The sequence below is a fragment of the Malaclemys terrapin genome, chromosome 18 (genome assembly GCF_027887155.1).
Source record: "Malaclemys terrapin pileata isolate rMalTer1 chromosome 18, rMalTer1.hap1, whole genome shotgun sequence".
Classification (NCBI taxonomy): domain Eukaryota; kingdom Metazoa; phylum Chordata; order Testudines; family Emydidae; genus Malaclemys; species Malaclemys terrapin.
The window spans coordinates 14,647,965-14,672,336 of NC_071522.1; the positions used below are offsets into that span (position 1 = coordinate 14,647,965).

The window sequence follows — 24,372 nt, forward strand, 5'->3', positions numbered from 1 at the left end:
AAGGGTTTGTGATGGATTCTCCATCACTGACATTTTCAAAATCAAGATTGGACGTCCCCCCCCCTTAAAAGACATGCCCTAAGAATTCAGACTATCTGATCACAGTGGTTCCTTCTGGCCTTAGAATCTATGAATCTCTGTCTCTAAGATAAGAACACAAAACAAAATACATAGCACTTTAAAACAGGTGTGAGAGGGAGGGAAGAGATTTCCAAATGAACCATCAGCCTGACCTAACCTGAGTTAGGATGACCATATATTATACGGGATATTTAGTAAAATTATTCATATTCAAGCGAGTTCAACAGCAGTCAATCAGAACTATGCACTACAAATGTTCAAATTAACATCAAGTTGTTTGAGTCCCAGTTAAAAAGAAATACTGCATCTGGGGTGGGAACAGGCTGGAAATTGCTTCCTCCCCCAGTCCAGAGCTTAGCGGCTTCCCCGTGCCAGGTCTGCATGGGATTTTGGCACAGATAGGGCTCGGCTCCTCCTGGCAAGTGCCTGGGGCCGGAGGATCTTGGGCTTTCCTGGGGCGCCAGCCCAGCCAGAAGGAAGGAACCTGCCAGCCAGGCTGTTGGTGAGCTCAACCCTCCAACCAGCAGTTGGTTCTCCACACAGTACCGGGAGTGGGATGCTCCCGGTTGGGGGAAGCGGGGGAGATACGGAGGAGCTGTGGGGGGCAAAGCAGGAGGACAGACACCAGACACCGTAGCTCACAGTACGCAGCCAGTGCCGTCTAGAAACGGGACTGCGGGCAGAACCCTACTGGTCGAGAGCCGGCACACAGTGGGGGCTGTGCTGACGCACCAGCAGGGGAGCGGCTGGCCTGGCGCGCTGCATCTTCACCCTGTCACCAGCCTTGCACATCCACCCTCATCGTTGGCCGCTGGATCCCCCCACTCAATACTGGTGGCAAGGCAGGTGGCAAGCAGGGATCCGGCCAGCAGCAGGACGCACCAGTACTGATTGGGGAAGGGGAGGAGGTGGTGGGAGGAGACAGAAAATATGGGACAATTTGCCCGTTTTTAAGAAAAAGTCGGGACACCCGCAGGAAGGCTTAAATACGGGACTTCCCTTTAAAAAAACGGGACGTCTGGTCACCCTAACCTGAGTGACTATGCCATATTATTCTTCTAACCTTCATGCTACCTTCCCGTACCCCACTTTCGTTCACCTCTCTTTACCTAATACATAGCAGATTATAATTCACCAGGACAGGGACCGTGTCTTTCTATTTGCGGTCTAAAAATAATCCAAATGTATATTGTTTGGAAGGAGCGAAGGCTCCATCAGCCTTGCTAGGATCAGTACCTATGGTTCAAAAGAGTATTGCCATTTCCAATCGGATGTTTAGCCCAGTAAGTCAACCCCTCTGGCTACTGTCTATATATACACCCAACAGTTTAATGCAAGGAAGGATGCATGACGACTGAAAGCCTAATCCCAGTTATACCACAAGACACCAATGATAAGGAAGAACATAAAGATAATGAGGAAAAAATAAAAGCAATTCGTTTCAAATTGAAGTGCCTAAGGTTATGCACCTAAATCCCTCTATAGGAGCATCAATAAGTTTCTTGATTTTCAGAGCTGCAATGGACATGAATTGTGAGACTGAGTATGTAGCACACCTGAAAATCAGGTCATGAGGTGCTTAAGTAAGGACCCAGGCATCTGACTTTAAGCGTTTGAGTCTGAAAAGTTTGTCCTTAAATAAATATATAAAACAAATAAAAGCAAGGAAAAAGTTCAGTGTCTGTAACAATTTCTTTTTTCTCTTGTTCTTGAATTCAACAAAAGCCCATATCCACCAGTCAAATGAACCAGTGCGCAGTAAAGCATTAAGTCTGTATTCAACAAGTTTAATTATGGTGTAAATGAAAGAAATTATTATTCATTCATGACATTTATTTCAGTTCCAGCACTAGTTGCTTTTACAAAGCTGGCAGGGGGGAGGGGGCAGGCTGGGTGTATAATTACTGCTATATTTCTTTGCCAAACATTAGTTAACTTAAACAAAAAAGTGCTTGTTTCCTCTCAAGAGTAAAAGGCATGTGATCTATCGATGATGAATCTAAAGGACGCCCACAGCCCTGACATGGTGCCAGGTTCTGATAGGTATACCAATATTTGGAATTCCAACAACAGAGGGCTTATTGAAGCTCCAGGGCCAGTTTAAGGCTATTGTGGGTCAGAAGCCACCAAAATTATGGGAACAATCCAAGCACTCAGCCACTGGGGAGTAATGGAAGCCACTGTGCGACATGAAAGATATACCGCCAGCTGATGCTATCAGGGACTATCAAACAATGCATCTTTTCTAATGGATTTTTACAGGGCTTAAACATTGAACAAAGAAGAAGAGGAGAAAAAAACCCTACGCTGATTCAGATCAAACATTTTTAAGGGGTTGAGAGAGAAAGAGACAAGGGAAATATACATACTGGTATACAAGTAAATGAGAGACAGTGTAGTCTGTTTCATATTACATGTTTTTCTGACCCCATGAGAATATAGTCATTACCTGCTCTGATCCACCCAAAATGCTCTAGTTTTCCAGAGAGTGCTGTAAACAAATCATAGCAACTAATCATAACATATCCTCCAAAATATGATATCTTTGGAACCAGTTATTCCTGTATTTTCCTAAACATATAACTGCTAGCATTTAATTACTGCAATAGAGGCGAGATTAGGAGCTGGCAGTGACAGCCCTAGTTTATTTTAAAAACCAGGGGACCACACAAGTTGTATACAAGAAATCACAGTTGATGCATTTAGATAAATGAAAGGAATAGGAATGATTCTGAAGGGCAATGTGACTGCAGCCTCTTTTCACAACCACATTTAGACATGTAGTTTACCCTGTTGAGCCAATCAGAACATATATCCTTTTAAAGAGATGTTATACAGAATCTCCATGGCTGACTATCATAGCCAAGGCATTCAAATGATCCTCTAAATCAGGGGTGGGCAAACTATGGCCTGGGGTCCGCACCCGGCTCTTCAGAAGTTTTAATCCGGCCCTCGAGCTCCCACTGTGGAGTGGGGTCCGGGGCTTGTCCCGCTCCAGCTGGGGAGCAGGGTCGGGGGCTTGCCCCGCTCTGCACGTGCCACAGATCTGTGCAGCTCCCAGAAGCAGCGGCATGTCCCCCCTCCGGCTCCTATGCATAGGGGAAGCCAGGGGGCTCTGCACACTGTCCCCGCCCCAAGCACCACCCCCGCAGATCCCACTGGCCAGGAACCACAGCCAATGGGAGATGCAGGGGTGGCACCTGCAGACGGGGCAGTGCGCATAGCTGCCTAGCTGTGCCTCCACACAGGAGCCAGAGGGGGGGGGGGGGGGACATACCACTGTTTCCGGGAGCTGCTTGAGGTAAGCGCCCCCCTGAGCCTGCCCCCCTCCCACACCTCAACCCTCTGCCCCAGCCCTCATCCCCCTCCTGCACTCCCAACCCCTCATCCCCAGCCCCATCCCATAGCCCTCATCCCTGCCCCAGCCTGGAGCCCCCTCCCACGTTCTGAACTCGTTTCTGGCCCCATCCCAGAGCCCGCTCCCCCAGCCAGAGCCCTCACCCCCTCCCACACCCCAACCCCCAATTTCGTGAGCATTCATGGTCCACCATACAATTTCCATAACCAGATGTGGCCCTCGGGCCAAAAAGTATGCCCACCCCTGCTCTAAATGCATATAAAGCACATGCACTGAAGTGCTGGGATGAGTAATATCTTAATATTTCCTTTTCAGAGCAAACCAACATATTAGGCCTGAGTGTGATCTCATGCCAGTTTTACAATGGTATAATTCCAATGTTTCAGTAAAGTCACTCCTGATTTACACGGAACATAATCAAGCCTACTGGGTCAATTTTTGTCTTAATCCAAACTGAATTCAATGAACTGCACCCATTAGACACCATATTGGGTTCAGGGTTTAAGCCAATCTCTAACTATTAGAGACAAGGATAAGGCCTATGTGGAGGGCAGATTATCTCACATCTGGTTACTGTGAGGTTTTTACACCTCCCTCGGAAGCATCTGGCACTGGTCACTGTCTGAGACAGGCCACTGGACTAGACAGATCTTGAGTCTCATTCGATCTGGCAATTCCTATGTTCCATTTATAACAGGGCAGTTTTACCCACTGAATCGTTTCACTTCAAATTCTGAATAATGTTGAATTTTAATGGTGAAAAATATAGGAGTGACGCAGATCAGAGCAGCTGTTCCGTGCCCAGTGTAATACCACTTCCATCAATTAACATCAAGGCCAGGATGATTAACTTGCTGCTGATAAAGGGTTAATCCTCCATCCTGATTGGAAACAAAGGTTTTCATACACAATGCATCATCACCTTGTACCAAAACCAGATGAAATTCTTTACCCCAACATCCAAAACTATAAAACTCACGGTAATTAAAAACAAAACAAACAAACAGACTACTTACCTCTGGCCATGCTGACAGCAAACACTTTCACAGCCACAAAATGACAACTGTGGATTTACTCTTTCGTTGCTTTGTTTAAATCATGGCACTCGGGAGAAGCGTCAGACCAATAGCCCCACATTGTGAATCCCTCTTCTGCACTATTCAGAGAATGGGCAGCAGCTGCCCATGCATCCCCTAGATCGCCCCACCAGTGTGCCTCAGGGACCTTTTTCTAATGGCAAAAAGGACAGTTTGGGCTTTTTCTCCATTAAGATGGTCTAGCACCAGTTGTGATAGTTTTCGCCAGCTCCCTAGTAACTAGCCAAAGACCACTAATTCAGGAGCTCAAATACCATGAAAATGAATGCAGCAGAAACAGATTAGAAAGAGTATCAACCCATTTCACATATGCAACATTATTTCACTACCAACTTGAGCTGGATTTCAACATATGGCTTGGAGGTGAAAAACTCTTATTTCGCTACTGGTTCCTCTGATCCAGACCATTCCCTTATTTGTGTTCACTCTGAATAAAGAGACTATTTAGCTTATCATCCTGTATGCATGCGCACTACATGACTTTACGAGTCACTTCACTCCACGCCTTTTGTTTTTCATCTCTGCTCTCTCACTGGCCCAGCACTAGGCATTCACAACAGCCTGAGGAGCAGGACCAGTGCAAACAGGGCTGGAACAGCTTTTATGCCTATCTGTCTAGGGTGACCAGATGTCCCGACTTTATAGGGACAGTCCCGATATTTGGGTCTTTTCCTTATATAGGCTCCTATTACCCCCCCACCCCCGTCCCGATTTTTCACGTTTGCTGTCTGGTCACCCTATATCTGTCCCATGCAGCGACAATCATATCATCCTTTCTTCACCATCTGGGATAAAGGCCAAAGAGGATTTTGTTTTAAAACAGCAGCTTTCAGGTTCTCTCCTTCCTTTCAGAGCAGCCCTGAGCTTCTGCAATTACTGCATCGGGCTCTCATCTTTCTCAGATGGGATTTACCATATGGGGACTGAGAAGAGTCATTTTCTGGGGTCTGATGAGTACTGCTTAGCAAATGCTTGGTGCATTGAGCAAACCCAACCAGTGTACTGCGCATTCACAGACAACATATAACCAATCTGCAAAGCATAATCATTGTATCATCACACAGTTCTGTAGCCATCTGAGACACACGAACAACTCATGCAAGGAGACTCCAAAAATAAAGATAATTACTGCAGGCTCATGGGAAGAGAGATCCCTTTCCTACAGGCGGCCTCCCAAGGTCACCTCTCTTGGTGTCGCTATTTAAAAAAAATATATATGATGAGCTGCTTTAAAAGCTAATTTAATCCTACCTCGGGGAAGGAAGGGGTTAAGCCCTCTGAAAACATATATGAAAATAAAGTCAGGTCACCAAAAGCGTTAGGTCAATATTAAAAAAAATATTTCCTTACAGTCAAAAAACAACCACAACCACAGTGTTTAAGGTCACTTCCTCTTTACATAGACCTGGAAGCAGTACTGTCAATCAGCTTTTGTGCTGGTAGTCTCAACACGCTCTGAGAACAAAAAGTAGCACAGCAATATTGTGAAAGTAACATTTATCCTCTGGGATTGTTTAAAAAAAAAAGCTTTCAATTGAATTGCAAAGATCCCCTGGGAAAAACTGGGCCTCTGATTTATCAGAGCTGACATTCAGTTCTCAGAATACCAGGCTGATCTCCATTTAATTTAATGCCATTTTCCAATATTGAAATCCACTCACCAAACTCACACCAGGGAAACCTGGTCAGCCTCACTTAAACCACTTTCACCCCACCTGTAATTAACCATACTCCCAGGGTCAAATCCTACCATGCATTCCCTAATGACAGGGCTTAGCTGTGGGAATGTTTTTCACAATGCTCTCAATTCTCCCAAGAGAAGTATTCTTGTGCTTTAGGCTAGCTATTAGTGTGTCTGCTAAAATGTCTGTGGTGGTGGTGGGGAATCCACTACATTCTGTTGACAGGACAGTTTGTCTCTCTAGACATGCAAATTGTGTTAGAGCAGAAGATCAGTGATTAAGGATCCTGGGTGAAATTCTGGACCTCAGATATAAGGGCCTTATTATTTCTTCCTTAATAAAGATTCAGTCTGAGATTCTAAACATTATTCTGCAGCTTTCCAATTGTTTCTATTTATATTATGCTAAAATTGTGTGTGTCAGGATTCAGTGAGGGCACAATGACAAACCAATCACTGGTCAAATTCATATTTGGTCTAAGTAGTGCAAGACACATGGAAGCCTCAGGGCAAATTCAGAAAATATTCAGATGGTGGTGACTTAAATGTGTTAAAAATAGATGTGAACGATTGTGCATGATAAACTTCCATTCTGACACTGCAGGCTTGATTCAGCTACCACTGAAGTCAGTGGAAAGCATTGCTGGCTTCAATGGAAGTTGGATGAGGCCCCCAGTTAGCATGCACAGTGAGTCAACCTCGCACGCAAGATCCAGAAAGGGCAGTTTAGTTGTTGTTCCTGCTGCACTTTCGATTAGAGGAGCAGGAGATGGAAGTTACACTTATTTTGCAAAGCTACTGAATGCTAAATTAATGCATATTACATTGACACTTGTTCTTCAGGACACTTACTCCACTGTTTAAGTTACTGTTGAATATGACCCCCAGTGCATCACTCACTCGGAATGCTTACGACCTAATTGGAAAAGTATAATACGGGATCATGCCAGACAGAACAGGCAGAGAATGGCCCAGCCATAATATCTGAAAAAACACTTTAAAGAAATAGCTTGTGAAGGAGTTTGGCCCGTCTCTGCAGATGCTTATGTTTCTACCTTCATGCTGCTATATTTCCTGACATTCCCAGTTCTGATCTTTCCTATCCTAAATCCTGTTACTTCAGACCAGTATTTGGGTCTTGTATAAAAATAAAGCCACTACAGCGAGTGTGTAGATATTGTCTGAGAGAGATTTTTATTTTTAAGTTTAAAACTATCACTGGCTTTCTGAATTGAAGGGAGAAAAAAAAAATTCCCCCAAAATTTTTTAACATCTCAGTGTTTTCCCCCAACTCTCAGATAGTCACAGAAAACAGAGTTCCTTAAACTACAAAGTTAAATAATTTGGCTGCTAATCTAAAGCATGCCTCAATATCATATGTGAAAGCTAAGGGCACGATTTTCATTTACACAAAGGTTATTTTACACCAGTTTGGTCGTGTAAAGTGCTTTAAAGTGGAGGTAAATTACATATGCACCCACTCGGACACCAATGAAGCTACACTGATTTATACCATTTTAGGATCTGGGGCAAGATTTACAAAGGTTTTTAGGTGCCCAAACCTGCAGATAGGGCCAAGTGAGATTTACAACAGTGCCTAAAGGAGGTTAGCTATCTAATTTCCATCATTAAAGGGAGTTAGATTCCTAATCAGTCACCTTCAGCCCCCAACTAAAACCTCTCCAGCGCATCATCAGAGATCTACAACCTATCCTGAAAGATGATCCTTTACTCTCACAGATCTTGGGAGACAGACCTGTCCTCGCTTACAGACAACCCCCCAACCTAAAGCAAATACTCACCAGCAACCATACATCACTGAACAAAACCACTAACCCAGGAACCTATCCTTGTAACAAACCCCAATGCCAACTCTGTCCACATATCTATTCAAGTGACATCATCATAGGACCTAATCACATCAGCCATACCATCAGGGGCTCGTTCACCTGCACATCTACCAATGTGATATATGCCATCATGTGCCAGCAATGCCCCTCTGCCATGTACATTGGCCAAACCGGACAGTCTCTATGCAAAAGAATTAATGGACACAAATCTGACATCAGGAATCAAAATACTCAAAAACCAGTGGGAGAACACTTTAACCTGTCTGGTCATTCAGTGACAGACCTGCGGGTGGCTATATTACAACAGAAAAACTTCAAAAACAGACTCCAAAGAGAGACTGCTGAGCTAGAATTGATATGCAAACTAGACACAATCAACTCCGGTTTGAATAAGGACTGGGAATGGCTGAGCCATTACAAACATTGAATCTATCTCCCCTTGTAAGTATTCTCACACTTCTTATCAAACTGTCTGTACTAGGCTAGCTTGATTATCACTTCTAAAGTTTCTTTTCTCTTAATTAATTGGCCTCTCAGAGTTGGTAAGACAACTCCCACCTGTTTATGCTCTCTGTATGTGTGTATATATATCTCCTCAATATATGTTCCATTCCATATGCATCCGAAGAAGTGGGCTGTAGTCCACGAAAGCTTATGCTCTAATAAATTTGTTAGTCTCTAAGGTGCCACAAGTACTCTTGTTCTTTTTGCGGATACAGACTAACACGGCTGCTACTCTGAAACCTAATCAGTTTAGGTGCTTTTGTAAATCCCGCTAGGTGCTTATCTGCATCTTTAAGCACCTAAGAACCATTGTAAATCTGTCCTTTGCTCCACAATTTCTATTCCAGTTAAGCCTTGAACAAGTTAAATGAAGACTCAGAGTGGTAGAGAATTCTCCATTTATCGCAGAGTAGAAAGAAAATATTTGCAGAAGTCTCCACGAAACGCACAGGTTGATATCCTGTCATCCATTCTGTCAAAATGGCCAGGGCTAGCCATGTGGACTTTTGCTGGTGTCGGCTGCGTGAATCAGGTTACTTACAGGCAAGAGCCCCCTGATTTGCTCATATTTTTCCACACTGTTCAACATATTTATGAAATGAAAACAGGTTAGATTGTATACTGAAATCAGAAAGATACAAATCAACAAAATCTGTTTTTCAGAATGTTTAAATCAACAAATATTACAGAACACGAACACGCACACAAACCCTCAGCTATTTTGATCACAGCCACTACAAAAAACATTCTGCAGCTCGGTAGGGATTCTTCCCAATTAAGTTCTGATCACCGAATACATTCTATACAAGAACCGTTCATATTTGGCTGGAAATGTGTGCGAATATATGGACTCGGTTTATGATTTTTGGAACTAAAAAGAGATGAAAAATGTAAAAATGACAACTACAAGCATATGCTGCATTTAGCAGGTATGCAAACTCAATTTTTTGTACAGTCACTACTGATCTTAAGGGTGGTTTGTGAACTAGTTTATATTAATATAATAGGCTGATGTTGCTAAGGATTTTCTGACTTTAGTTCATCCAAAATGTTCAGAGGGAGGAAGGGAAGGTGTTTTAGTATGGACCAGTTGTTAAACCCAGGGACGGGGTGGTGGTTGGGGCAGAACTTGTAAAATTGGTAGTGATGAAGAATCTATCACAGCCCTTGGTAAATTGTTCCAATGGTTAACTATCCACACTATTAACGATTTTGAGTCCAAATTTGTCTATCTTCAACTTCTAGATACTGGATCGTTGTCTGCTAGACTGACTAGCCTTTTACCGCCAAATTTCTGTGCCCCATGAAGATAGGTATGAACTGTGATCAAGTTATCCTTTAACCTTCTCTTTGATAAGCTAAATAGATTGAGCTCCCTTAGTCTTTCACCATAAAGCATGTTTTCCAATTCTTTAATCATTCTTGTAAATTTATCAGCCTGTAGACTAGCATCCCACCCATATGGAAAATCCTTTCGATATGCCACAGTGCTTGACAGCAGAGTTCCAATATTCCACTTCTATTATTTTAACCAATCCACTACATGCCTTTTCAACAAGGTATGCACTTCACAAACCCACACAACTCATGTTTAAAGTTTAGTAATGATTTTGGACACTGTCATGTTAGATTGTGGCCTCAGTCAATCATCGGTGGCAAGAGGAGCCTGGGATTTAAAGAAAAACAACCTTGCAAAGGGAAAGCACATCATTTATTCTAACTCACCTTCTGACCACATGCTGAACCAACAGTCTAAAGAAATTAAGATTATAAAGTCTATGGAGCCACCCAAATACCGTCACCCTCTTTGATTAAAAAGGTGGAGATTCTCAGAGTAAGAAACGTATCTAACCAGTGCTCTTCTCTACAGCGTTGCTAGCCACAGCTCCTTTCTGCTCTGACTTTCCCATTCTAATTTCCAAAGGTCAAACCATTCCCATGCAGTACCTCTATTTTATGAGATACATCCACTGGCACACAAGGAAATGAATTCTTTAGGATTCATTGCATGATCGACTTCCTGCCACTTATGTTAAGCAATGCAAGTGAATTTTTATTTACAGATGTAATAAAACCTGTAAGTGAGACAGTTTGGAAACTAGCACAGAATTGTCTTTAAAAGGCAGCTGAATCTCTGTCCCTGTCCATGAGCTGTTAATGTATTCTAACACGATTTCAGCTTTAAGTCTCCTGGATTCACAAGAGAATTGAATTACAATTCCAAATCTCTCTTTTTCAACTTGTCATAAGACTTTTAATCCAACAGGGAACGTCTCCCTGGCAGAGTCACAATTGTTACATTTTTCCAGCTTTTCTGATTTCAAGATTTTAATCTTTTTATCCATAAATGGAGTCCTCTGCACCACTTTTCAGGGAAAATCTGCTATTGCTAACTGTGCAAGCCGCCAAGTCTCCAGGGCCAGATGGAAGTGATCCTAAACTTTTAAAGGAGATCAGACTACTGTCAATCACAGAGAATATGTTAACAACCAGTGAAGTCTGAAGAACGCTGGACATATGGATACCAATATTGAAAAATTATGTCAGACTAAACAAGGAAATTGTAATAGTATGTATTGATCTGTTTAACGCTTGTAAAATGTAAAACACTGGAAGCTATAAATGCTATCTATATCAAGCTATATAGTAATACAATGTGTGTGTGTGTTTATTCTCCCACAGAATAGGTGTACAGTACTGCCCTCAACTGGACTGGGGGTCAGACCTGCTCAAATGCATGAAATCAATCTGAATTCAGCCCAGTTTTTCAGTCTTCTGGATGAATCAGAGAGACAAGAGAAGTCAGCAACAGGAGAAAAGAAAAAAAGTCCCCACAACCCAGCAAAAATAGTAATAGCATTAGTTTTGCTTCCCCATTTTAGAACAATCACTAGTGCCCACTGATGATGCATTTGCCTTGCAGCGTAATTTTAACATTAATATAAGTTAAAACTGCCAGAAAATTAATAATTTGATGCAATCTAATAAAGGGGGAATCGCAAGAATGAAAAGTGATGCGCGACATGGCTTTGAGCATTTCCTCTCCAATGTCCTCTGGTGACACAAATCACCCCCACACCAGAGCTTTGGAAGACATGGGTACTGAGATTCAGAAGCAAGTACTGATTCACTCCTCTTAGCTTCCTCTACTTTCCTTTTCTATTGATATATGTATGTCCAACAGAGGAACAAATTGGTTATTGGACCTGAGTTTATAGTACAGTCAATGAAATTCTATCCCGTCTCCTAAATGGATTAGGATCTACATGCAGACCTTTGAACCTGATGTGTTACCATTTTATCTTTAACAGCTCATCCACAAAGGAATACAATGACTCTTTAATTAGTAAAAAGTTAAACCCTCATCATCTGCCCTGACCCTTTAAAGGATTTGCTTTCAGTTAAATTTAGATGCAAATATAAACTAGGCTTGAGCATTTGTACTCATTTATCTTTAGGGAGATAAGGACACCAATAATGCAGTAATTAATCTACAATGCAGATATTCTGTGGCTCCCTGAGTAAGTGCTAGCAATACAGTGCTACACTCAATAGTTAAACAATAATGTGTAGTACTTATGGAGAGTCTTTTTCCAAGGATCTCAAAATACTGTATAGACTTCAAATACTCACCAGCAACTACACACCACACCACAGAAACACTAAGCCAGGAACCAATCCCTGTAACAAACCCCCTTGCCTTCTCTGTCCCCATATCTACTCTAGCAACCCCAATCATAGGACCCAGGCACACCATCAGAGACTCATTCATCTGCACATCTATTAATGGGATATATGCCATCATGTGCCAGCAATGCCCCTCTGCGATGTACATTGGCCAAACCGCACAGTCTCTACATAAAAGGATAAATGGACACAAATCAGACAACAGGAATGGTAACATACAAAAGCCAGTAGGAGAACACTTCAATCTCCCTGGACAATCTATAACAGATTTAAAAGTAGCCATCCTTCAACAACAAAACTTCAGAAAAAGACTTCAAAGAGAAATTGCTGAGCTACAATTCATTTGCAAACTTAACACCATCATTTTGGGCTTGAATAGGGACTGGGAGCGACTGGCTCACTACAAAAGTAATTTCCCCTCTCTTGGTATTGACACCTCCTCATCAATTATTGGGAGTGGACCACATCCACCCTGACTGAATTGGCCCTCAACACTGATCCTCCACTTGTAAGGTAACTCCCTTCTCTTCATGTGCCAATATATATTTATGCCTGTATCTGTAATTTTCACTCCATGCAGCTGAAGAAGGGGGGGTTTACCCACGAAAGCTTATGCCCAAATAAATCTGTTAGTCTTTAATGTGCCACCGGACTCCTCCTTGTTTCTATAGATTGTAACGGCCTGTCAGCCACAACAGCTCTCATCTATGGCGGAATTGAGGCTGGCCTGCCACAAAACTGGATAGTGCTGCCTTTGAAAGGAAAAATGAATAGTGCAATGAAAAGGGGGGAAAAAATGCAGCATATGGCTCCTTTGAAAACGAGCACACACAGCCTACTCCAAATACTGCTGGCCATTGTTACATTGTACCTGGATAGGGACAGGACTTGCACCTTTATCTGCAGACATAACCCTTAAGAAGCTGGTACCTGGGCACAGGACAAAGAGTTTGCAGCTCCCTGAAACACTATGGAGATATCCTGCCCTACAGCTTGCACAGGACTCTCGATCACATCCTTTAACGCTACTCAAAACCACAGGTCAGGATTTCACCCTATTTTTGACGAAAGGACGTTCATTGCAATAGATGCACTGGGGGAGGGGGGGGGGGAAAATCAAGCAAACATGGCCTGTCTGCTACAAAAGAGGAGTAGCCCAGTTGATTATTGTACTATTTATTAATTTCATTCCTTTACGACCTACCCGGATGTCTAGGAATCTCTCAAAAAGCAACACAAAACCCAATTAAACATCTAAAATTTGCATTATAATATTTGAGCTTGGCGATTTTTCTGCAAGTTATGAAAGCTGTCCCCCCCCCCCCCCAATTTTTTTTTTAAATGTTCTAAACAGTGTCACCTAAGTCATCATACAATCTTGTTCTCCTCTGCTTGTGGATCTTTGACCCCTTTACATGTGTTATTCTGCACGTGAATATGGGCTTTGGAGACTCTGGCGCATCCAGGACAAGAATAAATTCCAAAGCTGAAGAAAATCCCGAGACTGCACTGTCAGCAGCCCCCCCTGTCTTTTACTGAGCAGGCTCCAGCACCAGACAGATCTCAAACACAGCTGTATGGTACTGGGAAAGAGCTAGTCTTTCAGAGAGCCGAGTTCCAAATGTGGGCCTTAATACGATCGACCAGGTCCGCAAAGCAGCCTCGCTCGTTTGAATGGCTCTCTATTTTAGAGATTTGAATTAACAAAAAAATAACGCAAGCTCTTGTACAGGGATAGTGATCAGTTATTTCTTTACAAGATCTAGGTATACAAAACTGTCAGCTTTGGCAGAGGCACAGCTGCTGGGGTGGTGGTGGTGAAATAAGGATAACATAGGGTTACCATACATCCTCTTTTTCCCGGACATGTCTGGCTTTTCGGCACTCAAACCCCCGTCCGGGGGGAATTGCCAAAAAGCTGAACATGTCCAGGAAAATGGCGGCTCTGTTCCTCCCCTGACTCTTCGGCTCTGTTTAAGAGCCGAGCTGCCCGAGCGCTATGGGCTTCAGGCAGCCCCCTTGCCTCCGGACCCTAGCCGCCGACCGGACACTTCCCCTCCCGGGCTCCGGCGGCGCAGGGTCCAGAGACATGGGGGCTGCCCGAAGCCGGTAGCGCTGGGGCAGCTCGGCTCTTAAACAGAGCCGAAGAGTCAGGGGAGGAGCAGAGCCTCCAGCCATGGCGGCTCTGCTCCTCCCCGACTCTTCGGCTCTATTTAAGAGCCGAGCGCTACCGGCTTCGGACAGCCCCCGTGTCTCCGGACCCTGCGCCGCCGGAGCCCGGGAGGGGAAGTGCCCGGCTGGGGGCGCAGGGTCCGGAGGCAAGGGGGCTGCCCGAAGCCCCAGCGCTACCGGCTTCACGGTTTGCCGGGCAGCCTCCAGACCCTGCGCCCCCGGCTGGGCGCTTCCCCTTCCGGGCTCCAGCTGCACTGGGGAAGTGCCGTCCGGGGGTGCAGGGTCTGGGGGCTGCCCGGCAAACCGTGAAGCCGGTAGCGCTCGGGCAGCCCTTTCCGCGTGGCTGGGAGTGGGAGGGAGGAGGGGGCGGAGTTAGGGCGGGGAAGGGCGGAGTTGGGGCGGGGCTGGGGTGGGGAAATGGGCGGGGCCAGGGCCCATAGAGGGTCCTCTTTTTTTATTTGCTGGATATGGTAACCCTAGATAACATGGACCTCCTCCATTTGGTAACCATCCCCTCAGCACAACTCCTAGACACATAGGTTCACTATCCGTCCCTGACACTCTCACACATATGCCTAATGTGGTTGCCTCCATTTAGCAAGGACACGTTATTTTAACGTACTCAACCCTGTGTTTCATACAAAAGGCCCCACAATAAAAGTATTTATAAATGTTTGACAGAGTAGGCACTTTTTGTGCTCCAGCAGAAATGTTTTTTTTTAAATAAATCCAATAGCTTGACTGTCTATTCTTCTCTACTTTTCCTCCTTCTATTTTGCAGTTTTCAAGTATCTGTATTTTGTAAGTGTTCCAAAGCTTTAATTTGCTGAAGAACGAGACACAAGGTCCTCGTTAATCTTTTATCAGTTTTATTACAAACTGTAAACAAAACCCAGTTCTTAAATAATTAAAGGGCAGAACAAGCCCTTACGCAGATGAAGTCCCGGGGAAAAAAAAAAATCACAGAGTAAGCCCCCAGCTGCTTTTTTTATTTAATTGTCTACAGAACCAGGGAGTCTAGCTTCAGAACAGCAAATCATTCTATGTCAACAGATTGAGTGTGACATCTCCCCAGCCCAGCTCTGACATCTACTGTGTCCTGAATATTAATCCATCTAGTATGTGTTATTGGTTACACTCTAAATATACCACAAGGTTACAAGTCAAAAGCTCTGTCCCTAGCAGACTCTCAAAAGAATTCCTGTGTGTATGTGTGTAGCTACGCTTAAGAGTTTGTTTCTTCTCTATCACCCACATAATTCCTTCCAGACAGCAGGTGGTCTTATATGAGTTCAGTGCCCAAGGGAATGCAACCGGTACACACTTCTCTTGTGTACTGTTGCATCAGTTCACCTTGGCTTAGTCTTCCTAGGGCACGGTACACTGGAGAGAAACACAGAGAAGACTTATATACACCACTCTTGTTTAAAAGAGCACACAACTGTTAACTCCCTCCCTTCTTTAACAATATACTGCCTTTGCCCAAAATCCAGAAATGACTGTTAGGAACTTCAGTTCAAAAATGCCTTTAACTGAACTAATATTTGGGCTGCAGCTTAAATTGATAGCAATTTCACTGCAGAAAGATGCGAGGAAGGAAAAGGAGTATTACTTAGTTGTTCTATTAGAGCATTGAGTCAGGGCACTTCAGATCCACCATTGACTTACTGTGCGACCTAGGCCTCTATATTTCTCTAATTTAGCCATTTGTAAAATAGGTATTAATTACCTTCCACATCACATAGCTGCTTTGAAGTTTACAACGTGGGTAAACACTACGTCTGTTGGATTAAAGAGTGCTATTTAAACAGCAAAATATTATAACTCGGTCTATCCCTTACCAGTTTTGTCACCACAAGTGTGTAGGGCAACAAAGTCCATTGATACCAGGCACTGATACAATATTGCTAGTATTACAGATACAGGACTTTGAGTCTAACAATATGTTTAAAAATGCATTCCTCTCTGCTCTGTCTTGTTATAAGAGACAACCATTTCTAATGAAGCTCTCCAGAGCTTTCCAATCTGGAGGAAGCCTAAGTAACTATGAAAGCAGTACTGTACAAATGCTAATTACCTTACGAAGGGTACAATGCTCCGGATACACATTTAAATTCATCTTTGTTGCACATATAACAAAAATATAAAAAAGCCTCACATATAATTGAATGCATAACTAGCTTATTACATTCAGTTCATTGTGCAAAGTTTCTTTGTCTTGCGTTGTATGTTTTGTGCATTGGACTGTAAAAGTTGCTTGACAGAAGCAAATATATTCAATTAAAAATTTACATCAGAAAAATGTAAGATGATTTTTTTCTTGCCATTTCACCTTTGAGTGGTTATCCCCAGTAGCACACTATTCTCCTTTTGTTCACAAACACACATGCGCAAAGCCTGGACCAAGGACCAAAGATTTGTGGCCAGATCCTGGACTGTTAAGGACAAAACTGTCCTGAAGCAGACTTACTCAAATTGCAGGAAGATTCTCTCCCCGCCCCTCCCTACCGCCCCCCCACAAATATACCAGATAGGGGGATCCTGGGGTGGCACACAGACCTACCAGCTTCTATTCTACCAACCCTCCATGAGAGCAACATAAAGGGGAGCAATTTGAGGGAGTTCAACTTCCTTGTGCCTCGATGATGTCAGATTACTGTAATGGCCCCTTGGGACTGCTGGCATCCAGCACAAGTTAATGCACTGGGGAGTTAGTGCCCCCAGACTCAAAGGAGAACACAGGTGCCTTAAAACTCTCCTTAGCCCATCCAGCAGAGCCTGCAGATCCCTTGGACATCTAAAGAGCTGGCCCTTTATTTGAAAACCTCCCTATGAATTAGGGATAGCCTGTTACAACCAGTAGGAAACTCTCAAAGTTTCACAGGATCCATTTAGTACTTAAACAGATTTTATCCAAAACAGGTTTGGCTAAAAAAATGGTCTGAATACCATGATTGTTCCGTCACGGGGAAATGAGAAAATTTAATTGAAGTAAATAGATAAATAAATCTCAAAGGTGCCACAAGTACTCCTGTTCTTTTTGCGGATACAGACTAACATGGCTGCTACTCTGAAACCTGTCACAATACTGAGCACTCTAGTATTTATCATCAATAGATCTTCCAGTAGTTACAAAGGTGAGTAATTTGTAGATTACTAACCGTAATCTACAAATGGAGAAGATGAGGCATATAGACATAAACTGACTCACCCAATGCATCTTCATTCCAATTCTCTGTGCCATTCAGTTTTAAATGTAAGAGTTCTGCTTCCATATTCCAGTGAAGGTTGTGAATGGGGCAGTTCGATGCACTAGATTGCAAACTGTACACAGCACACATTACCATAGGTTATTCCATGGGCGGGGTGGGACTTTTGCCTACACTTCACTGAACTGCCCAGTAGCCACAGCAGAAAACTGAGGGACAATTTCAGAAGTGAGCATGTGTGAAGCTAAGAAGAGTTAGAGTTCCACTGCTAAAAGTTCGACCTAGAATTTTGCATGGATTGGCTATTTCCTAGGAATGATATTTCTTCATGAGAGTTTCAGTACCATCTAGCTTTGGTCGTGCACACAAGACCACAAAGACACAATCTGGCCTTCTCTCTGCAGTTAGCATGCCAGCCTCTCAGCCCAAAATTTCTGAAAAAGAGATTAACAACAACAGTTTACAGGAAAGCATGAACACCTCCACTTGCCAACCTTGAGAAAATTACAGCAACAGCACAGGTTGACCCCAGTGTCACCAAACATGTACAGTCATCCTTCCTCTGAAGTACTGGTAGCTGCAGTCGCACACTGAGAAAGTTATGCCTTTGAAAAATAAAGCACACACACTATGTATTGCCGTTCAGGCAAGGGAAAATATCCAACAATTAAAACATACAATAGGCCTCAAATATATTTCTTTACAATGTAAGTGAGAAAGGAGACAGTTCTTTATAGTATCATTTCCTTCAAGCCAGAGAGTGTCATATTAATATTATGAATACATAATCCAGGTTCGAGCTGTATTTGATGCAGAACCGGAAATATTTCTGTCTGAAAATAATTTTTTTTATTATAGTTGCCAATTTGAAAAAGATCAGTAGTGGAAACAAACAGTGATTGTTTCCGGCAAGTAGCACTCTTCCCCCAAAGAATCTGGGAATGTGAAAATAACTTGATGTGACTACCCAGCCAGCATTTCCAGCACTAAATCAAACAGGCACAAAAATAGACACCTTTATCGTATAATGCACTAGTTTAAATACTACGGGCCTGATCCATTATTCAGTGGGAGTAAGAGCTGTCCCAAGAAATTATCTGTTCATCTAATAGGAAAATTTAAACAAGCGACGTCTGGTTGTGCAGAACACCTAGGTCTAAAGTAACGACAGGAAATCAACAGAAAACGTGGCCCCGTAAAACCAGCCCTGCTAAGCATCGTTCATCCAAAAGAGACTTGCATTTGAATGCAAATTCCTAATTTCCAGAGGCACCATTTCCTAGAGAGGATGATGAAGCAGTAGACACACTCAGCTGCCAAGGAAAATTCAGTCATTCTAGGACAAGCAGCCGGGCCAACTAATTCCCTGTCCTTTCTCCCACCCCCCTACAACCATATAGGAGCCTGATCCCCAAAAGGTTAATAGAAAGGCTCCCATTAACTTCAGAGGGCTTTCGATCAGGTCCTCTGAGCTACATTTTCAAAACAACTCAGCACCATTTGGGATTAGATGTTCAAGTGAGCTGAGGTCCCACTGAGATAGCAAAGTAAGTGGCCAGATTTTCAAATGAGCTCAGCACATTGAGTGTCTAACTCCTTTGAACATCTGGTCATAAGTGTCATAATGCTGAGCACTTTTGAAAATCTAGTCCCAAATGTGGCGGCTGAGTTCTTGAAAATCTGGCTTCTGCATTGCCAGGAGAAAGAGACGACACTGAGCTCAAAAGTGTGATGGGGAAGAGAGATTGTGCCATGCCGTGCATAAATAAGCAGGTCTCATCCAAACCATTGTTATGAAAGGTGAGACAAATAACAGAGCAAACATATGGAGCAGAGAAATCTCTGAACGCACCACAATGACATTAATCTACATCTATCTTTCTTATTCTGCTACAGCTGCGCTGCAGCCTCTCAAGATACAACTCTTCTTGCTTGTCGAGAAGGATGCCAACTGCACCCAGATCGCCAGAAGAGCAACACAGTCTAATGAAAGTCACATTTGATGTACTATGTACTCTTCAATACCTAGTGGCTGAATTACTAGGTGCAGACCTCATTGTACTCTTAAAAAGTAATTTGGAATCAGGGCTTTGATTTAGATTGGCGTCATCCTTTACTTTCAAGGTACAACTGGTAATAATATAGTCTGCGAGTTTAATATTTGCAACAGGGGTTCCATTTACCTCTTTGTACTTAGTCAAGGAAAATGACTGTCGTTGAAATCTTTCTGTTGGCAATGAAGCCCTTGGAACATTCAAGTGGTTGCTTGCCCTTAAGGCTTTTTATTTTAAGCTGTCAAAACTGTAAGCTGCCTTTCACAGGAGTAGGAGTCTTACTTTAGGATAAGAGATGAACGCACATTGTATCTAGGCACTGGGTGTTTTCATCTAATGTCACTGCTAGGAATGTCACTTTCTTCCTGCAGCCCTGCTGGAAACAGGGAATTTTGACTCAGTTGGAGACTGGGACCAGTGAGATCAATAAGCCTAATAAAGGGGATAGGGATTTTCAAGAACAAAGCAAAACCCCTTCAATTTCCCCATCATCATTCACAAGTTCCTTCATGACCCAGACAGTAACAAATTAGGTCAGAGTGCCTATGCCTGTTGCATAATTCCATACCTTCCAAATCTTCCAGAATGTCATTACCTTCCAATAATCTCCCTGTTTTTTCCCAGTCAAAATGATTTCTTAGTATCATCATTATTCATATTCTACCACAGAATTGTAACTCATTGTAAATGCACTCAGATTGAATATGCATACAATATAAAAAACCCTGATGATCAAATGACCTTACATTAAACCTTTGTAAGGTGAAACAAACTTTGTTCCTGTTCCAATAGAATTCTGTAGTAGGACATTATAGCTGATCGGCAACAATCTCGAGAGGAAATTGGACAAATTATTTTTTGTTTTGCTAAAACAAACCTACAACTCTGAAGTGGTTTAATATTTGTCCAACAATGTGGAACAAATGTTTGGAAAACTTGAACGAATAGGCCAAACTACATTTTTTTTTTAAAAAATCCAGTATTAAGTGGTCTCTTATTCTAAGGATTTACCTACACTGCACTGCAGACTCTGGGGGGTGTGAATTGCACAGAGCAGCAAACCATTGTACTTTTACTGCCCTGTGTGGACGATGCTGATGCGAATTAACTTTAAATTAACTACTTTGCTTTAACAATCCTCTTTCAAATAGGACTATGTTAATGCCAACTAGATACCTTTCAGTTGGCGTGAACAGTGTTCCCATGGGGCAGTTGGAGAGCAACATTTTGCTGTGCTCTACTGCAGTTAACACCCCCCCCCTCCAGTTCGCAATGTGGTGCCATGTAGACATACTGCAAAAGAGTGCAGCATTCAGGATTCAATGCCACCATTTAGACACAGCACAAGAAGAGGTTTCAGGCCTCTTCGAGCTCCCTGCTGGCACACCCCTTTCTTGGATACAGCATATTCCCCCAGCAGGCTTGTGGGGAGAGGGAGGGTGCAGCCAAGCCCCCATGTTCTCTCATCCCTTTGGGACACTGTGTACCCCTAGGGTGGAGTAACCCCTGAACTCCTTTAAGTGGAAACAGCAGAACCCTGGGAAGGCACAGCCCCAACTTGTGGCAAAGGGACCCATTTCATTCACTCGATCTACCAACAGCGGAGGAGGAGGGAGCGATGCAATGTGCAGCAAGGCAACGGAACTTGCTGCTGATACGAAACTGGGTGGGTACAATGCAGTAGAGTATTGGGGCTTATTGACATCAACGTACCGTATGAAAGGGAATAAGTAGAGATGGGTCCGAGAAGCCAGGCTCTGACCCAGATCTGAACTTCCTCACAATTCAAGGGAACCCAGAGTTTTGAGTCAGGCCCTTCTCTAGTAAATGAAGCTACAGACAATATAATTAAGGAGGAGGAGCAGCCACGTAGACATTGAAGATCTGGGGTTACGATGGCTGATGTTCCTCATCAATATAATGCTAAGCAGCAGTAAAATACAGAGACTCCAGGATGGTAAAACAGGGACACAGACTCTACAGGCGGGACATTTTATAACTGCATATGCTACCTGAAATATCACATTTGTAACACTGTATGCAAGCAAAGGGGACCCCAGTCACTGAGATGTGCAGTATTCGACAAGGAATAGACAGGCTGCAAAGCTACTTGATCTGGCCAGAGCAAAGGGTGTCAACTTCACCTACATAAATTGGGCAATAAAATGTCAGAGGAACTTTTTTATACAGAGACAAGCATAATCTACGGATTCCAGTTGAGGAATGGAACTTTATCAAGATATTGCGGTGAATCAGAATAAGGTCACAACTTCTTTCTACCCTAATTTATTCATCTTTCAAATAGGGATAATAAACGTATTGAACTGACACAAACAGAGCAAAGCTTAATTAACCTTAGGCATGCAGCAGTTTAACTAGAGGCGTGATTTAATACTTGTTAAGTGAAAAGTCTGTGTGGACACTCATTTTGATTTAAGAGTGGTTTATTTCTGTTTAGATTAAATCAACTCCTAAGGCCTTGTCTACATGGGAAAGTTGCACCAGTTTAACCTAACACAGGTGTCAAACCCATATAATTAAACTGGTTCATAGACGCTTATTTGGGTTTAGGAGTCGCTTAAATAAAAATGCCTATACAGGAACGTGCACCAGTTTAATTAAATCAATTTTAAATCATTTAAATTAGTACTGGTGTACCTGTCTGATAGGGTTGCCAACCCTACAGGATTGGCCTGGAGTCTCCCCAAATCGGCATCGATCTCCTGGTGACTATTGAAAACAATCCAGGATATTTTAATAAAATGACAACGCCATGTATGTTTTGAGGGGGGGAGGGAGGGGGAGGAATCTCCCAGAATAACTTTAGTCAGAGTTGGCAACCCTACTCTCATGTAGAGAAGCCCTTCGTTTCTCCAAGTGCTTTGAAAGGCATTATGGTAAGTGTAAAAGACTAGTGTTGTTACACCATGAAATAAAATTTCAGCAGCTTTCAGAAGAAACAGTGGTAAAACTAGAGGGGTTTTTTGGGAGGCAGGGGGGAGAAGGGAGTTAGTTTTGTTTTTAATAAAAAGGGATAGATTTCCTAGTTTTCATCCATGCTCAAGATTCCCAAGTTGTAGCTTTCAGAGAATCTGTCTGACAGAACTGGTATGACAGGTTATGTAACTAAAAACAAAACAAAACAAAAAGTAAGCTTGATGGAAGAGCAGCAACATTATCTGCCTTGTTCAGTCACTGAAAGGTTTTTTTTTTTTAAACTAACTGAATTACAAGGAGTGTTTTAAAAAAAAATAAAGCTAAATAAATCCCCAAATTTCAAGATGAAAAGAACCTGAGATGCATCTGATTGTTTAGAAAATCCATTGTCATTCAAAACTAGATGGCTGGATTTTTAGATAATTAGATTTTTAATTCCAGGAGGATTTTCATATACTAAATATGCAGAGTTCTGTGGTGTTTTCAGTTGTAAGATAAATCTGTGTTTTAGCATATGATGTTTCTTCTGATGGCCTAGAGTGGTTGGAGGGGAAGGCACAGGTGAGGTCATGTATGGGCATTTTATACTCAAGTTTTCTTTGTAATACTGTGCAAAACAAAAAGAAAAAAGAAAACTGGACAGCTAAATCTGTGACTTAATTAAACATGCTATTTGCAGCCAGCAATAATGATAAGACCGTCTTGTTAAATGAAACGTACACACTTTCACTGTGTGCAGCACAACCTGAGGCACAGACATAACAAAATAAATCAACATGGGACTCCTGTCAAGAATAGAAAATGCACATTAAACATACAAACGTTTGTCTCTTGTTTTGAGAGACAGATTTGAAAATTGGTGAGGGATGATCAGAGCCAGGGAGACTGTGATTGTTGTTTGTGGTTCTCAAAAAGTTGTTTTTGACTCTTCACCGTTTTGCTGGGATGAAAATTATAATAAGGCTGTGTCTGAATGGGTCTCAGGGCTACCAGCAATGAGATCAATCTTTAGCCTGGGGTAGGAAAACCCCACAAGGGAGATACTCAGTGCAATTATATTTCAATGTAAACCCCTGTCATCTGTCCCCCACCCCCAGCAATCAGGTGCTAAAGGAGCCCAGGCACAGTCAAGCTGAGAGGGAGATCGATGAGAGCCAAGGGGGAACACATTATGTCAGTAATACTCATTAGGAATTCAATTAGATTGCAAAGTATCAAAATACTGTAGTTAAACTGTCTTGAAATACATTTTCCTCCTGGTTGATCAATAAAAGCTTCTTTTCTCATGAAGAATTAAGGACAATTAAACATTTGCTTCACCATTCAAGAAATTAAAGCACCGATTTCAGCAGTGAAGCAGGTCACATCTCATAACCAGCTCCACGGAACAAGATATCTTTCTGTCTTCAGATCCGCACATGCAAGGAAAGAAGCACATCTTTACAGCTGCTGTTTTAAAAGAGACAGCCTTAGGAACTAGATCCAAGATTTTCTTCTCCTTCCACTTTGTACCATGCTACAGTTCCAGCTGCCTGCTACCTGTCAGATTTCAAGTGAACATTCTGCACTGTGCTGGATTTCATCAGAAAATTATTAAGCCATGGGAAAATGCATTCACCAGTGAAACTTCTAGGCAGCATCAGCTCTGCTGGTGGCCAGAACTGCCTGTCAAGAGAAGGGGTCTGGAGGGATACATACGCTCATCTCCCTTGGGAAAGGCTGGAAGAGAAAATATATTGACT

At 42.7% G+C, this 24,372-nt stretch overlaps 1 protein-coding gene across 6 annotated transcripts in view; it reads right to left on the minus strand.

The window, feature by feature from the left end:
- The window catches only part of AUTS2 (activator of transcription and developmental regulator AUTS2), a 968,890-nt gene that overhangs the window by 606,368 nt on the left and 338,150 nt on the right, over window positions 1-24,372 (minus strand). The window lies entirely within an intron of this gene.